This window comes from Polyodon spathula, chromosome 18 (genome assembly GCF_017654505.1).
Source record: "Polyodon spathula isolate WHYD16114869_AA chromosome 18, ASM1765450v1, whole genome shotgun sequence".
Classification (NCBI taxonomy): Eukaryota; Metazoa; Chordata; class Actinopteri; order Acipenseriformes; family Polyodontidae; genus Polyodon; species Polyodon spathula.
This window is the reverse complement of record NC_054551.1, coordinates 27,368,711-27,385,419: the sequence shown is the minus strand read 5'-3', so window position 1 is coordinate 27,385,419 and position 16,709 is coordinate 27,368,711.

Sequence of the window (16,709 nt, the reverse complement as noted above, 5' to 3'; positions counted from 1 at the left end):
TCGCTAATGAACCTACAGCAATTTCCTGTTTAAACAGATAACATTGTATAATAGGGTAACACTTTATATTAAGGTGCTGCTTATTAATGTTTTATAAATATATAATATATGCTTAATAAATGTGTTATATAGTGTTAATAAATCATTATATGTGGTTTATAACCATGCAATAGCTATAGATGGAATTACAGTTTTATAAAGGGGACAGTTTTTTAGCCACCTATTCTACTTTGGGATGTTTAACCATGCAATAGCCATAAACAAAATTACATTTTTATAAAGGGTACCATTTTTAGAAAGTATTATACATTGGGATGTTTAAATGTAATTCTATCTATTGCATAGTCATAAACCATCTATAATGCTTCATTAGCACTCCATAACATAGTTATTATGCATCTATTATACATTTATGAACCACGAATAAGCAGCACCTTAATATAAAGTGTTACCAACTTGGGTATAGTTTTAGGACGCGTGTTACGGGATTGTGTTAACATGCGTCTTATGGCTACTTTTAAGAACCTTTAGTAAATGAGGCCCAAAGACTGAGGGGAAGATTTTCTGCCAGTACTATACAGGCTACAATTTGACAGGATGGTTGTCACATTGCACTTCCCAGTGTTAGGTAGAAAGATGGATCCCAGAGGCAGCAGGATACTTCCCTTAACAGGGGGAGTACAGCTGGAAACTTACTGCTCTCTCAACGTGTGTACCCTTGAACACATAAAAAGCAAAGACATATAGACAGCATGTTATCTAAATGCATGTTATTTTACAGAATTAATGAGTGAAAAAGGGTCTAGGATTCCCCTATGTCACTTAAACAATTAAGTAAGGAGAGGACTATTAATCCCGAAGGAGAGATCGACTTGACAGCAATAGATGTGCAGGATGTAATTAAATGTGTACTTGTAAAGGTTAAATTGGCAATTACACCATGCCTTAAAGTTTTAATTGTGGCAAGCTGTCTAATAGGGTACAACTATAATGCAAAATGCTCTTAAGTATTTGCTGTATGTATGCCATTCTAATTAGCTGTTTCATGACACTGACTCAAACCCAGTCTCTCAGTATCCTTTAAAACTAGTCATCTTTAGAATGCTGCAGAATTTACAAGTTACAGCACTTCCTTTAAATTACAGTAAATTCTTATTCAAGGCCAATTTAGTGCTGAAATCCACACCTAGCCTACATTCAATATGTGTTATACTGTGTTATATGCAACAGGCATTGACCAAAATGCTTCTGTGAAGCTGTCGAATGCCTTGTTACACATTACAAGGGTCTTGAATTTCAGCTTGATTCTTGGTAGACAAGCAATACAGGAGAGTACCTTTGGAAACCGATTAGCTGCTTTACCCAGTAGATAAAAAAACAGACAAAAACAGAAACCATACACCACCCCATTTGCTGCAGAGACAAGATATTCTATGAATGTGATAAGCAGATGGGCTGCAAAGAAAAAGTTGCCAATTACAAATGATAAGGGTATGTCAGAGCCACATTTGATGGTACATGGCAGTAAATTTCTTCAGTAGCCAAAATTACCACATATAGAACACTTAGCAACATACAAAGTGTTTGTTACATTATTAAGCATGTATTTATTGTGTTAGCAGAATTCCCCAGGTAATTTCCTTGTTTTATATAGTAATCCCATGTCATCGGGACTGCAAGATAGATCAGAATCAGCTTGTGCAAGGCGACACTCAGGGGGCATCAGTTTACATAAAATAACCACCAGGGTTTAATGAAGCGGTTTTGTATTGTTTAACATCCTGCTGCCCTGTCTTTGAAATAACTCTCAAACTCAATCCAGTAAGCAGCAATCTTCCATTGTTTAATTGTGTTAAACCGTTTTGTTTTCTCATATTGATTTGCTCTCTAGAGGTATTACATATGGACTTTGTTCATCTTTGGCATCCTGTATGTCCTTGTCCCTGGTCAATGAGTATCATTAGATATTCCTACTGGATCTTTCGCTATCTCTCAATAGTACCTTATTTGTTCTTTTATGGGCTTGACACTTCATTCAGCGAACCTTTTGTATCCCTTTCTCTTTCTCTTTGGTGCCTTGTCCTCAGCACCAGGTGACCCCAGCAGCTGGGCAGCAATTGGTAGTACTGTTCTCTGGCTTGAAGTCGTATGTGGAGTGTAATCATTTACAATGTGACATTTTATTCATTCAACCCCTATTGTCAATCTGGGCTGGGTTTCTAAGGTTGGGAAGTGAGTTTCACTAACCTCAAGAGGGTGGAGCAACATAGTGGAGGAGGAAGGGAAGGGATGAAACAAAAAACACAAGACAGCAAAAGGACATGACTTGGAGCCCTAGCTCATGCCCCCTGAACTACACTCAAGGTTACAATAATAATGGCCCTGAATTTCTCAGCGAAATTCAATGCTTAAAAAATGAAATTACAAGACCTGTATATTGCTTTCTTTTTTTGCTACCTATAAAGATTCACCAATTAATCTCCTGAGTGGCAGCTGAATTTGGAAGAGCAAAATGGTGGATATTAAATGTGTTGACATTTCGTCATTAACAATTTTCAAGTGATAGCTTAAGCATTCACCCCCTGTAGTGAGATATAGAGCAATGGATTTACATTCCATCAGATTGCTAACTTGACTTTTCACATAGATCTTCAATCAGCACAATGCAAATACCACCCTCTAAAAACGTGTTTGAAGAAATTTATTTTGAAAGAAGGAAATGAGTGTTCTGAAGTCAAGACCTTTTTATTTGTATTGGATTAAAGTTTCATTGGATTCTATTAAATTCTATGCATTTAGATTTCTGTCTTGTCAGGTTGCTGAGGATGGAAATTCCTCATGCACCTCTGTGGCGTATGCTCTACCCTTGCATATTGCCACTTAAACTGCAAATTTAAAGTCACAGTGCAGCGGGGCTGAGAATTTGGAATGTTTCTCTAACTAGTTGGAAATGTGCTAAGTATGTAGGAATAAATGGAGCATCTGGTATTTTGTGGGCTTCATGTAAAATGTTGAAGAGAAACAGGAAAACAGATTATCAAAAGGACAGCACTGAATAATGCAATACCTTAAGTGAGCTTACATCTGTACAAAAACAGCAGGAATACAATAATAATGAAGACTCATCTTTTAGCATATTGTCTCACATTGTAAAATTGCCCTGTGTTTTTTTTTTTTTTTAATTCTGCAGCTGGAGCTCACAGGTGTTCTATTTAGGGATACTAAGGTCTGTTTCTTGATATTTGAACATGTAAGTTGTGAACTGTCTTTGTATACATTTTAATGCATTTTAATATGAGTTAGTTTGTTACACAACAACACGTATTTATTCAATGTTTTTAAACACAGTTTCACAGAGGAAAGGTCTGTTAAACAGTTCAAAATGCACATTTGCACTAACATAATCTACTTGTAATAATATGCTGACTAGGAGAAAGTATACCTCAGACAATATTTTTTTAATTTCTAGACAATAGAAAATAGTACTATTTTCATAACAGTATATAAAAATACTGCACTTCTTTACCAATTTCAGAAAATCAAAATATGTTTTGGCAATTCCATTGTTAACTGTTGCATCATCTCAATGAACAACAATTTTACTACTGTTATACTGTACTCACCTGTTTTAGGATAGGTATGATTCATAAAGTCCATGTCTATGCTGAAAGGAGTTTCCATTTAATGAGTATAGATTTAATTCCAGTTTTTATACTACAGGCAGGAAAGTCATTAAAGAATGTTCTGTCCATTACAGCTGGTCCTGAATTGAGTAAAATGTCAGCATAAGAGAGAAACAGAGAACTTGGATCAGGGTTGTACAATGTCTTTAACTTTAATCACAATAATTACAAAATCCCTCCAGGAAGATTCCAAGCTTAAGCACTCTGAAATATGTCTGCTTTGGCTTAAACTGTGAACTTGAAGGAAAAAAAAACAGCACAGAGAGACACCCCAGGAGCTATTTGTACTCTCTACTTCCCTCCTCCTCAATCCCTGCCATGCTTTTAGCTTTAGACTGGCAGCTGTTTTACCAGTCATCCATCAAAGTCTGCCGCCTACCTGCTGAGAAACATTGCTTTAGAAAATGTCAGATATTTCAGAAATATATGTGTGTTGTGTTTGAAATTTCTAGAGGTGTGGGGTACAGTTTATTAGTTTGCTTGTACTTGTCAACTAAATTCCTAGTAATTCAAGTGAGCCATTCCAATCAAAAGGTGTGGATAGAATGGATGGCTTGTGATGAATCTCATCACACAATATGATTGTTTCACTTTTTTTTACAAATAGCTACGCAAAATTATTTTCAGTTTTCATTATGTTGTATGCATGCATGTTCTGCACCTCATAAAAGTAAATAATTACAATGCAGTTTTCATTGCTTTATGGAAAATAGCCAAACATTGATTTCTGTGTCAAACACTAATTCAATATTAACTGTTTATTAATAATGAACAGAAATGTAATTTCAATTGCAAACATTTTTTTAATATATACAATTTAAATGTGCATTTAGGTGCTTAATTACAAGTATAGTCCTGTTGGATATGTTATAAACTTGCATTTTTAAAATTAATTTGAAAATTATTAAATCATCACAACAGCCAGACAAAGTCTATCGAGGCTTAACCCCACCTGTGCACTCTACAGAGTATAGAATATGTTGATACAAACATTATTAAAACAAAAGGGCCAGTCTTTGTTCACCTGCATTTGATTACCTTTTTGAGTAATGGTCATCAAAAAATATTTTCAGTAATGGTGTAAACAATAGCATTGACTTTAGTCTAAAAGATTTAATGAATTTATTTGCATGTGTGCTAGAGCTGACAAACTTCTCATTCGTTCAAATTTCATTTGACTTTTGAAAGTTGTAATTTATAACAAAACTAATGTTTTCCTTTAGAGTGGGCACCCACGAGAATTTAATTCAAATAAATTTGGTTTGCTTGGCTGCAGTAATCTGAGAATTTGAACACAAAAAAAAATTGTTATTGCTTTACTAACACTATATAAACTGCTTTTCGAATGAATGTAGCAATGGCTTACTCTAAAGTACAGTTCCCCTATATGGCTTTAGTGGTGAAAGAAAAGAGAAAATATGTATAATGCTTCTTTTTTTATGGGAGGCATGCCGTACTACTCACAGAACAAGCACAGTTTACAATTTGGTTTTAATAGAAATGAAGCAAATACTGCCGAACTCTTATTTTACTGTGTAGGGAAATAAATCTGACAAATAATTTTTTACCAAAAATACTAAGACAATAATGTTAATACAACCGTATAAACGTTAGATATGAGCAAGCACAGACGCACAGGTTACAGCATGCTCTAATGTATGTGTTTGCATCAGATGTCCATCAAACTGAGTCAAACAAAAACATTACATTAAATACTATGAATATGTTAGCATTTCCACCCTATTTCTTATACTCTCTTCCAGTGAGTATGGATCCACCCTGCTATCACACACCTTCAACACACCTCCTGGTAAGGGGGGGGGACTCATTAAAATCTATAACATTCTATAGTGCATCACATTTAAGCATTTTACCTAATCTTTTAGAAACTGTTTCAAACTAGTCCTTTGTTTGTGGTGTTCTGTTTTCACACTGTGTCTCCACTCCTCAACACATCTTGATTAGAGACCTGCTAACTTTGGCTCTCTGCCCAGACGTCAAGATAAGAGAGACTGCAAATGTCTTTCTAGCTAGTTACATGTGCTTTAAGCTATATCAAAATATGAAAATAAAACTTTAACAGAGAAGTAAAGAAACTTACAATCAAATACATAATTAATACTTTATGTAGAATGTCATCTCCTACAACTGTAATATGCCCAATACATCGTTTCTGTTTGCTCTGGTGAAAAATGGAGGGTCAGAATTTGTACAAATACCCTCTGTTTTCCTGCTCACTATCCACCAAATATCCATTCTATCAATGCTGTTTTTGAAATACTGTTTTTGAGTTTTTGAAATACTGTAGGTGGTTACATGTTATACAGTAAAATAGCTTTGGCATTCAGAATATTAATGCAATAGTTCAGTGATTTTTTTCAGGCTTTGATGGAATGGCATTTGTCTTTCCTATCTACAAAATTAATGGCGCCTCATACTTTCACTGCAGCCCATGTAACAACTGTTTCTTTAGTGCACTGGCTTGCTTCCTATGTGAAAAACAAAGATGTTTTTCTATAATCTAGGAGAATGTAATTAAACATTAAAAGATAGAAGAAAAATGCATCCTTTCTATTAAGTTTTTTATAATGTACGGAGATGACCTTTAAGAGGACCTGTTCTCCAGTTATTGGTGATGCAATTGTGCAAGATGCTGAATCACAAGAATGTAAAGGTCACTGTTTCTCATGCAAATGTTTTTTTTTTATTTATAAATTAACTTTCAGATTCATTTTTGCTTGCTTCATTAATAACAGCTGGCTATTTTGTTTAAATGTTGATACATGTATTTGCCCTTAAAAGTTGTATTTTGTCAGTTCTAGTTTGTCTCTCCTGCATCCCTCCTCTCTTGATTAGCTGCCCCCACCCTCCTTTGTGCTGAAGAAATCTGCCCTTGCCTCAAGGACATGTATTGTTCGCCATTTCTCTATATTAGGACCTGACACTGAGCTGGTTCCAAAGATTACCTGGGCAAATGGTCCAGATAAATGAGTCAACAGATTGTTGCCCTGATCTGGAATGTAACTGCTTGGGGCTTCCACAACGTTGACAAATGACAGATAATGCAGGCAAGTTGAAGCCAAGCACAGCTCCCAAATGAAATACTGAGACAGAGTGACAAGCATAATGACAAGCATTCACATTGAGATGCAACTGTATAAAATGAAGCACCCCCAATTACAGCATGTCCTCTCCTTCGAATACTTTTACTGCACTGTCAAATGCCAGTAGAACTCTCATGTGCATTCAACATATTCTTACTTACAATACTGTCAAGCTGTGGGTGGGAACACTGATGTTTTGTGTGTATGTGTCTAGTAAGAAATAAATAATAATGATGCAGAAATCAGAAACTAACTCAGCAAGTTTCCCATTTATAGAAACATGCCAGTTGCCAAGCCTCCTCTTTTGAGGATGAATATCCCACCAAGGAATACTGTATAGCAAATGCTGTCAGACTTTAGAGTTAAGAACTATATAGAGAACAGCTTGCCCAGTTGTGATGAAAATTGCTCAAAAAAGTTCTTACATATATCTAGAGAAGGGCTTATTCAATTGTGAAGCTTTTCAGAATATGATGGTCTATAGTGGATGTTGGTTGGGATGATCTGCTTTTTATGTTAGTGATACCTCTGATTTTGTATTTACAGCAGCGGCGAGGAATGAGTGACATGCTTGTTCTTATTATTTCAGTTCTTATGCATGAAGCATGTTCTTGTCAACGGATATTGATATTGATATTTGACATCTGCTATCTAATGGATTTTAATTCCAAATTGCTTTGCATCAAGCTTCAATTGCCAACTACCCTGTCCTTCCACTTGAAGTTAGGATAACCTGGGATGAGCAGCTTATAGGAACCCCCATGCTGTTCTAAGACACCTGACTGCATTGCAGATGTATCACCTTTACGGGCAGCTGATGTCTGCCATTTTTCTTAATTAGGACCTGGCATAAATCTGGTTCCAGAGATTACCTGGACAAATGAGCCAGGCAAAGGAATGCAATGGGCTGAGAGAAAACTGGTTTTCGGGGGACACAGTTGGATATTTTTGGTTAGCTTCAGCTTTAAATTTATTAAATAACATCAAATGAGAATAAAGTGTCAGGGTTAATTTTAAAAAAGCAACAATAACATATAAATGCTCTGTCAATGAATGGGAAAGTTGATCCATAACCATGCCCAAATTGGCTTCTTGTTTTTACCCAGGTAGTTTATATAAATGTTGAGGTTTACAGCAATTAGACATGTTTAACATTATATATCAGCATAGATAGCAAGGAATGTTAAAGCAAACATTGTAAGAGGTTTACAATAACCAGATAATAATGACCAATAGAAAAACAGATAAAAACCTGTTCCTCTTTTGGCATACACCGCCCACATGCAAGCATCAGCCAATGTTTTGTTTTTAGCTTTAAGACACAGAAGAAAAAGCTTTGGATCATTGTGAGGAAAAAAGTTACGTAAGTGCATTCCAGGAACACACTTAAATAGTCTTTAGGTATTCTGCTTACCTGTTACAGTATATAGGTCAATATTTTTGTAACAGAGTTGCACTGGGAGTAAATCCTGCTGTATCAAAAGCAACTTCCTCAGAAACGACAAGTTTCTCAGGAGCAACAAGGTCTTTTGGCCATTAAATAATTAATTCCCAGTGACAAGTGGCCTTGTTTCAAGTTTTGGTTTTAAAATAAATGCTGTACCTTGTGATAGTGCACCAGTGTAACAGTCTCAGTCTGCAGGACAGGCAATGCTGCTCCTATTGCTTACTACACACCAGTCTGAAAATATTCTTAATCTGAACAAACAAAGGAGTATTTTGCAGCACGCAAGAAGTGTCCAAACTGTCTTCCTCAATATTCTTTACAGCAAGCATTGTAAAAAGAAGTAAATCTTAACAATAAGGACCTAACCAGCTCCACCTAAATAATATATTTACAGCCAAACAAAGAACATGCAGAATTCTGAAGCATGTGAAATTCTAAACTACAGATCTAATCTACTGATTATTGATTGGGCCTGTGCAGACACCTTTTGTTTCTTTTCACACCAGTGTTAATGAATAATAATAATAATAATAATAATAATAATAATAATAATAATAATAATAATAATATTATAATTATTATTATTATTATTATTATTATTATTATTATTATTATTATTATTATTATTATTAGTCATATGTCATTATTATTATTCATTTAATAATAAGTGAAACTTCCTTCTATTCAGTTAAAGGACTGCAGTGCCTTTTATGTGTTATCTTTGTTCATGTTAATTAAAAGAAGGAAATGCACAAAGAGTTTTACAGTAAAAGTGACATGACATAGTTGTAATTAAGGTCACTATGGAGTGATCGTTTGATTCCTTCTTCAGCTGGTGAGTTTCTGAAACAGTGCCATACATATTTCTTTAGTTAACAATTTTAGACCGATGAAAGACCACTTTTAATTGTGATACCTAACATAGACCCCCAGCCAATGCTAGGTTTAGATAGTAAATTTCCCACTAATTTCCACTTTGCATTGGACTAACTATTAAACTGTGTTATTTTCTAGTTAGCAACACAGTCCGACATTGAATCACACAGGAATGGACCTTGCATTTACATTGCACATCTCATCCACACTGGATCTCAAGACTTTGTAAACATTGCACAATTTACAGGTCCTCTAAATGTTGCTTGGCTACAGTAGACATGGCATATATTAAATCTTACTAGCCTGGACTGGTATTATAACAATAGTCATTTTAATCTCGCCACCAACCCGAAACAATACTTATTTTAATGATAACTTGAAAAACATTGTGTACATTTCTGAAAAAAAATGACACTGTGTGTCTCAGTTGCAACATTGTAGAGGCATTCTCAGTGATTCGGAACTAAAGGTTAAGATTGATGCTATCTCAGGGTTGTGCCAAATAAAAGCCACGAGAAGCACATGAGTGTACCTATGATTAACAGCTGCACTTCTCAGCAAGCCAAGAGCCTTTAATTGTGCTCTCCTGAGGTCCAACCAAAAGTTCCAGTGGAGAGAAGGGTAAAAAAAATAATTAAAAAAAATGTTGGAAATATATTGGCTGAAGTAGTTGACATTAATGGATGCGCAATGCTTGGAGTGCCATATAAGGAATTCGGTTCAGGGATTCTTAGTGCCCTTGCTATTTCATGGTGTTTTCAGTCTAAGAATGATTGCAAAAAATGTAAAGTATAGTAAGACATTTGATGTTACTTGCTCTTAAAATAACTGTTTGTCTCAATAAAACATTTCTACCATTTATCACTTTCGATAACAAAAATCAAAATACAAAAATAATGTCAATATGATTTTTTTTTCTTTTAAATATATAAAAACACTGGATTGTCCATCTAATTGGTGGGGGGATAAACAGCAGCTGGATGGTGGCAGTAAATCAGTGGCTATGGTGTTGCTGTCAAAGGGGCAAAGGCAAGCATTTTAATGAATCGACAGAAAAGGATAGAGGTAAGATAGAGCAGAAGCAAAAAATAAAGTAACATCAATATTTGTTCAGTGCTGTTGTTGCACGTTAATGGTCACTAATATGGCAATTTGGGTTAAAAAGTTGGTTTGGTTATATCATACACGGCATTTAAGCAGCAGAAAATGGGCATACAGTAGCACATAGTCCCCAGATCTACAGTTAGGGTTAAAGGTAATTCATTTTTGATAGAACCGCATAAAACAGATTAAATTCATGCACCAGATCTTTTCAGCGTTATTCAGTTATAATACCTGTTTTACATGCCATAAAATATTTACAACCTCATCCTTAGATATCTTTGCATTAAAATGTTCACTAGTCTTTCCATTTAGTGGCACTCTAAGTAGACCTGTGTGTAGACTACATCAACCAACCATACAAGTCAATGAAGCAGCTTGGTGACAACTGGGCTCTTTAGTTGATATAATTGAGTTTACGGCATGTCTTATATTGGCAGAAAATGTACTAGTGACATATCGCTGAAGATGCTTTTATTAAGAATACCTAAATACTGTCATTCGCCTTAACAGCTGGTAAATTAAAGAACCCTGCTATTGAAATGTGCACTGTTAGAGGAAGTCACCTCTGGAACTCATGCAACTGCTAACCATAATTATTAAGGTTAAGTTACTGACAGGCACAGATATTAGCTTCTTAAATATATTTACATACATTATATATACATTTATATAATATCCATATGTATATATATATATATATATATCGTAGATATTATATATATATATTATATATATATATATATATATATATATATATATATATATATATATATATATATATATATATATATATATATATATATATATTAACAATTACATAAAAAAAAAATAAAACATTTATTTATATATATATATATATATATATATATATACACACACACACACACAGTGTATATATATATATATATATATATATATATATATATATATATATATATATATATATATATATTACACACAGTGCCTTGCAAAAGTATTCAGACCCCTGACCAATTTTCTCATATTACCGAATTACAAATGGTACATTGAAATTTCGTTCTGTTTGATATTTTATTTTTAAACACTGAAACTCAGAATCAATTATTGTAAGGTGACATTGGTTTTATGTTGGGACATATTTTTAAGAAAAATAAAAAACTGAAATATCTTGCTCGCATAAGTATTTAACCCCTGTGCTGTGGAAGCTCCCAGTTTGCACAGATGAAAGAAATTGCCCTAACGAGGACACAATTACCTTACCATTGGCCTCCACCAGTGAACCATTAAAGTTGCTGTCACATTTTCTGGATAAAAACCTCACTGTTGAAGGATCATTGGTAAGGTTGTGAATCTGAAGGAAAATGAAGACCAAAGAGCATTATTATCCCAATATATATATATATATTAGGATAATAATGGGTTATATTTGTTTGGCTGGATATGCCTGTTGTGAAAAACACAGAGCAAGCACCAGTTACCATATTTCCATTGGCTGCTCTGTGCCACATGTCTAATATTATTGGGATATTTGTACATTTACATTGTAATTAGGGGAAAACAAATCTCCCAACTATAGAGCACTACTCATTTCCTTTCACAGAGAATAAGGCAACAAAACAAAACCTAGCACTGTTGACCATCCACTTGTAATAGGATCTCCAGTCAATACAGGAGAAACCCAGATACAAAATGGGCTTAGACAACTCATAATGCATGAAAGATAAGCATAATTCAGTCTTTTACTTCTTACATGACACAACATTCTCATCTTCTGTGCAAACTGCATTTTGTTTCTTTCTGCTGTCATGGAATAAAAGGGTTTACAGATTCATCATCAGTGCTGAAAGAATATCTACAAATCCATTTTAAAATAATATAATCATGGAAACAGACCTTAATAATTAATAGTGGTGTCACCTTGCTGGGGTTGATGTGTCGCTTGTGAGTGATCGTGTTTCTGAGAGTTATCAGCTTACCTAATGATTTTACAGCTGTGTGTATGGAGCTGACAGAAGATTGAAAGATGGCTCTGGCTTCTTTCAGGGGTCCTGAGAGTCCAGGTAAATAGACTATTCTACAGAGCTGCCGCTCCTGTATGTACCACTTAGGGTTTTGGACAGAAAGTTACTCTTACAAGAAATACATGTCTTAATTTGAAAGCAAGTGATCTCTGTAGCTTAAAAGTACTGACTTGACAGACTATAGCAGCCATTCTGTTATCTTTAGGTAATGACTGTAGCGGTCATTCTAGTAGCTTTCAACTTTTACAGCTCAACGACCATGTAACTTCACAATTCCAATTGATTTGTGTCTGTCAGTATGTCATTGTACACTTGACATGCACTCTGATAAGCTACAGCTAGGAAGCCCCTTGGTCATTTATTTGTGTTCTGTTTGGTAGCCAGTAGGCTTCACATAGTTCATGTCAAAGGTATTTAAAATGTACAGGGAATGCGGTTTTATATACATTTTTGGTAAATATGTCACTGTAACACAAATAACTACTGCTGCCATAAGGGCCGTTTCTGTGGTGGGAGAGCACAAAACTAATTAAATCCAAATGTTTTACAATTAAAAAATGGTACTGGGAAAATGAGTGTTCATGCTCCTTTCGAGTTCCTACCTTTCTTTCAATTGCTGTAGCTAATTACCACAGTTAAACACAAGCAGTCCCAGTTAAGATCCCTACTGCATTAATAATTGAACTAATGAAATGCATTCATCATTTGTCATTCCTGAACCATGTCTCCAATTTAGGATTTATTAATATACTGTATATCAGAACAAGTGTAAAAAATCAACTCCTAATTAGTGCTACTGTAAGTATAACTACTGGTAATGATATGTGATGCATACAGTACTAGCATGTTTTCAAATCCTGTAGCAAGGAAGGGAGCACATACATAACAATAACTAAAAAATGCAGTAAATCATCCTCCACCCAGCTTATTTAAGTGTGCTTTAATGCACCAGTGAAAACAAACGGCTTTCACAAACATCAGCTCAAGCAAGGCATTTCATATTGTGCCTAGTGTGGGGTAGCTCATCATAAAAATGAACTGCGTTCCTTTTTTTTATTTAAATGTAAGCTAGTTTAGATGAGTAACAGCTCACAAGAAAGATTTGAAATCTCTTATTTGTTTCCCTCAAGACATTACAATACATTATTTTCCTAGCATTACTACAGAATAGCTCATTAAATGTACTCCAAAATATTCTGTGAGATAGAATGAATAATTTATAATTGAGAAGCGGTGCTGGGCTATTGAGGGAATATTTATGCAAGACTGTAGCAAACAAAATGCAGGCTTTGCAAAGTCATGGACAGCTGAACATCTCTGGGGTAACATGAAAACACTCCATACTGTACAGATCCCTTTTTATACTAGTAAACAAAACAAAACATGTTAGCAATCGTTTTACAGCGTAACCTTGAGCATAGCACAATATACTATAGTTATTTATAGAACAGAAGTATTGTTAAGATTCCCTTTGTTAGACATGCATGCTCTGCATTCAGACAAAAGTTCTCCTCTTGAAACCTACCTGGCAATTATCAAACTTGCTACAATACATAATAGGTTTAATGATAGGTTTAAATTCTGAAAGTGAAACAGTAACAAAAAAAATAATAAATTGTAATCCCATTTTTTGTGTTTTTTGTTATGACATAAATGCCTACATTGAGTTGACATTGTCCTACTATAGAAGATAAGAACCTTCTTGAATTCAGTATTTTAAATCTATTAAGAAAACTGTGTGGAAACTTTTACTGTAATTTAAAAAAAAAACAAAAAAAACAAACAAAAAAAGCTTTTATTTCGATATTAAATTGGTGCCACTTTTTTAAGTACACAGTATTTGATCCAAAACTGTAAAACATCCATAATTTAGTTAAATAACTGCTCTAAATAAACTTGCCAAATAGTTCCCCTATCCAATGCTCACTGAATAATATCAAGCTTGTACTACCCTGAGAGGCCCATTAATCTTTACACCTAATGGAGTTTTATACAGTGCTGTTCTCATTTGTATTAATATGTCTGCTAATTTACACAGAAAGAAACCACATTGTTCTATTTTGGTCACCACAGCTCAGACTGTGTTTGGCACAATTAACAAACGGTCCAATTGTTAGCCTGCATTTCTGTTTCCTTTTATCTTGTATTTGTATTTTTGTCTGGGGTAAATTGATTCTAATAGCGTGTGTTTGTTGGCAATTCACCCAGGCAACATCAATCTTTCTTGATGCCTCCATAATATTCTCAATGTCTGATATGGTTAAGGGTTTGGCTTCGTGTTCTGTAATCTAGACAACAATATCATTAGTTTCAGCTTCACAGCACTTATGTTTATATATTTGTCAACACAATTGCATTTCAGTGTATAATTATTCTTTATATAGGAAAATGTAATTACTTTGTGAAGTATTTATTTTAGAATTCCTGTCATTTTCTTTCATTTCTGTTCCAAGTCCTCCTAACCTCCAGAGAGCTGCAATGCTGTAGCTCAGGATAACTCAAGCTTGGCACCCAGACTTAATCAAAACTTAATTTCTCCTGAATGCTCTGAATATGATTAGTCATCCTCTTTGCTCTTTTCTTTACAACTTGCAGAGGAACAGTAAAATCACATTTCCCCCAAGCCACATTTCTTTTCTTTGCAAAACTGCAAGTACGGTGTGCAAGTATTAAAATGGCATATAGCAGCCATGGAACTAATTGCAAGCCTGAAATGTTATTCAGTATTGAGAACACCCTTCTTTTAACTAAATACAGCCGCTTGAATACCATCATGATGGTAGTTTTATCTTGCATGTCTGTGTGTCATCATGTACATATGGAATCTACTATTTTGTAGACAAATTAGTTCCCCAGACAGTAGTGTTGCCCAGGAAAGCAATTGGGCTCAGAATGGAACCTTGACGGATTAAGAAGGAAAGCTCACAGATGGTGAATGCCACCCACTGAGATACACTGGCCGTGGCCCAAATGATACCAGGAATTCCAAAGCACCAGACAGACTTTCATGGCTACAGGAGAGATGCCCTGTCCTTGTCCTGGTTTTTGTTCCATTTAGACACCAAAGTGTGTATAGTAGTTGTAAAGCATATGGATAATGGAACAGATTGCAATATATTAGGACAAAGGATAGGTCTGCATTGCACTTGCATTCTAATGCTTTATGAATGCAAATCTTCATATTGTATTCAGTCTGCATTGTTTTCCAGTGAATATGATGTTCAGAAAATATAAGGGAAAATGTTCATGTGGATTCTGTTAGTAAAACATATATTTTTCTTTTTCTAAATGGGAGCAGCTGCTGCCAGACATTTTTCATTGTCACAATCTGACAACACTTAAATCATACCTCTCTATTCAAAAGGCCTGCAGAGATATTCCACTGCACTGGTGACCCACTGGGACCAACCTCGGTTGAGGGTGAGAGGCTGCTTCAATCAACATGCTTCCCAGTTCAGGGCCTGCTTTCAAAGACTGTCAGCTAGGTCAGGTACAGCTGAGTCTGATGTGGTTTTTATGAATAGTTGTTCCACATTGATATTCCCAGAATGCTGATTTGGGGGGAATATGATAAATAAATAAAAACATATGAATATACATATAAAATATATATGACTCAATATTACATTATTGGCTGTAACAAAATGATAAATGTGCTGGGACCTTTTTCTCCATTAAAATGATGGTCAAGTCACTGTATAACCTATGTGGGAAGACAACTATGCAATTGCTCCCTATAGTCTTGAAATCTCCAACATCATAGTACACAATCAAACTCAAGATTATAGAGGTCCAGGATGGAGCTTTAAACCAGCTTAAAGCAATTTGAAAGTCTTTAGGAAAAGAAACCAAAATAACCTTACTTTCCTAGTCCCGGCTTCTTAAGATGTGCCTTGCTTTTGACATCCTTGCTGAATTAGTTATTTCATCACTGCAGTGGGCACATTTGTCAAAATGTCAGTACATGTTTATGCCTCCATCCTTCTGTGGCTCCACACTGTATACACTCCTTTATCTTATGTGTACATTTCCATATATTATGTGCTTGAAGGATCTGTCAGGATCTTCCCATCTGCTTCACAGAGGTGAACCGTGGTTAGACACTTAGAAAATTCTACTGCTCGGTTGTGAGAACGCTGTGATTTTATCTAATAAGTGGTCTTATCAAAGTCACATTCATTCTAACAAAATTAAGATAAATTCCAGTGTGTTGAAAACTGAAATGACAAACTGCTGTGTGATCCTACAGAAAAGAAAGAACATGATCAAGGAATTGACTGTAGATCTTTATTAACCAAAATGAGATTAGACCATCTCATTCAAAACATCAAACTGCTTTTGAAACTCAGAGGCTTGCCAATGTAACCTTGAAAGGTAATTATCAGGCTAGCCTTCTCTTTAACAGGAGGACTGGAGAGCCTGTCCCATTATAAAACCTTTGAACTAACTAATCATGCAATCCTGGGTTCAAATCCAGATATTTCTGTGAAGCAGT